Raw genomic sequence first — 2,684 nt, 5'->3', positions numbered from 1 at the left:
GTCTCTACAGAGTAGCTCAGTCTCGATGGCCATTTCTGGGATTTGGTTTATCAGAAATGCTCTGTTTTGTATATGAAAATATTTTTCAACTTAATGCATTCAAAATGCATCTGAACAAACACTCTGCTAAGGTAAGGAAGTTCTGTAAAACAGTATGGGGCAATAATAAAACTCAGTGAATGGTCATCAGAAGAAATCTCAAATTTGAAGAATTAATTATTTGCTACCTTCATCTTTCTGATGAACTTTTCTAGTTTAGTGTCTGACACAATGTTTTTATCAGTAATTAAATTTCAGTATTTAGAATAAGCATAGTGTTGGTACTATTATATTGATTTGCAGGCATGTGTCCTTAAGATTAGATTCAGAAGTTTTACTCATTCCTTTGTATTGAATCATCACCTTTACAGTCAAAAGTCTGGCAATGTCTGCAGGTCTTGATATCATTCATTACAGAACTGCCAAGGCTAAAGTTAAATGATTTCTTTTTCAGTGGTGTTATCTTGTTTTTATACAGGTTGGACAGATAAGCAGAGTTGAAAAGGGAGGGTTTTTTTCATCTTTTTTTTCTGAGACAGAACAGATAAAATTTTGCTAAAGGCCTTAAAACTGGTGTTCTAGTATATGCATCTTAAGTAGCAAAATGACAGAAGCACACATCTTCCTCACCAGTTTACTGGCAACACTGTGACAAATGATTCTAATAACATTTTGTACCTGTTGCATATAAATCTCATGCTCCAGAAGAAACAGTGATGATCCTAATGACAAAGTGTCTCCTGTAGGGATGGTTTGTGATGTCCACATATGCAGATACAATACTGAGCGTTCCTTCAATATTTAAGGCTGACTATTCCTACTTAAATGAAAGGCAAGATGTTCACGCAAAAGATGTTCAGATAAAGGCAAATGGTAAAATCACTGTATTTCCAGCTAATGGAAAACACAGACTTTGGCTCTTTCAGATCTTAAGTTTAATATTAATGTCCCTCAGTGTTTACTGCCTAAATCCTGCAAATGTCTAGGTTTTCATTTAACCTTAAGCCTTGTTAATAGTTTGATTAAAATTGGGACCATATATGAGTGATGTAGCAGTGTCAGGTTCTGAATTTTGTTTACCCACTACAAATGATACTGAATAAGTAATATCCTCCAAATAGCTTCATACTTTCTTCCAACCTGGATCATAATTTATGGTCCTTTTTCACTGCAGTAACAAACACCATTGTCCAGAATATTGTCTGTGAGTCAAGGACCAGAGATTAACAGTTTATTATATGTGATTATTATGCACCTGAAGCAGATTTATTTTGCAGAAGTGGTGTGGCATTTCCATGACACAAACCTGAGTGGCTTCCTGTATCTTAGTTCCTAGACCTCTCACCTCAATGGTGAGTTGTTTGGTCCTTTCCTTGCTGTCAAGATGACTATTTAACAACACCCATGAGCAGATTACTGCTAAACTGCAGTGGCATTCCCAGTTGTGCTCCATCTTCTTTCTGGCCCAGTGTCTCTTGGTTTCCTTTCTATAGCATGGCACATCTTCCCGAGGAAAACACACCAGAACCAGTCTATAAGTTGGCAGCTTTTTAAATGGCAGTGGGGACACAGATGTGAACCCCTTCAGGAAGAGGACATTGAAATAAGGGCTCTCACGCTCCAAGTGATCTAATCAGTAAACACAAACAAAAGACATCATCCTTGTGGCTCTCAGTGTTTTGGAGGAGTGAGCTGTCTCTTTGTGTTCCAAAGGAGAAGATGGAAGTGCCTCCCCTTTGGAGACAGCTCAAGGCAGTGGGCCACCAAGGTATGGTGACACTGCTCTTCAGTCCATGGTAAAGCCCTGGAGCCAGGGAACAGGACTGAAAATGTACCCTTTACTCCAGTGTTTCCACCATAATACTCTTCACCAGCACACTGCCTTATTTTGGGTATCTAGGTGTCTGACCTCTGGCACCAAGGCTTCAGACACAGCGATCTTCAGAGGACAAATGGGGGAACCTAAAAGAAAAGTGTAGTGCTTTCGTTCAACTATAATTTGAGTCGAGCTCTTGCATTAAGCACTTCAGTCAAATGCTGAAGGTCAGATGGTGTGGGCTATCTTAGGTGTCTCTTTGCTCAGAGTGACTCTTTGCACTCCTATTTATGAGGGCTGTCTTAGGTGTCTCTTTGCTCAGTGTGACTCTTTGCACTCCTATTTATGTGATTCTCAATTTTGCCTGTGCTCTCCATGTCTCCCTGACTGACTCAACTTCTGAATTTCAAGCAGAGGGCCAAGTGCCTCAACAGAGGCATTTCATTTCCCTTTATTCGACTTAATCGTGAAATATTAAGTTCTTGCAGTATGCAGCCATGTCAAGAGGTAAAAATAAACATGTAGCGCTCTGAATTATTCCTCGTACACCAAGTCCCTCCTGTTTGTCTCACAGCAAACCTAAACGAGTGTAATGGGGTATATGAGGGCTCTCCAGCCGTGCTTGCTGTGTTGTGGACACAGGGTAACTCAAGTTACAGTTTCCGTTAAGCTTTTAATATTCCAGCATTCCATCACCTTCGTTCCTTTATTAATTAACGGCACTAATTGGGCTCTCATCGGGCTGTGAGCTGCCGGCAGGGCGCGGGAACGCTCATTGGGCCGCCGCCCCCCGCCCTTCCTGCGCGCCCCGGCGGCCGCGGCCCCTCGG

The sequence above is a fragment of the Manacus vitellinus genome, unplaced genomic scaffold (genome assembly GCF_001715985.3).
Source record: "Manacus vitellinus isolate BGI_N305 unplaced genomic scaffold, ASM171598v3 scaffold_3_pilon, whole genome shotgun sequence".
Lineage (NCBI taxonomy): Eukaryota > Metazoa > Chordata > Aves > Passeriformes > Pipridae > Manacus > Manacus vitellinus.
The sequence above is the reverse complement of the archived record's forward strand: the minus strand, read 5'-3'. Positions refer to the sequence as shown.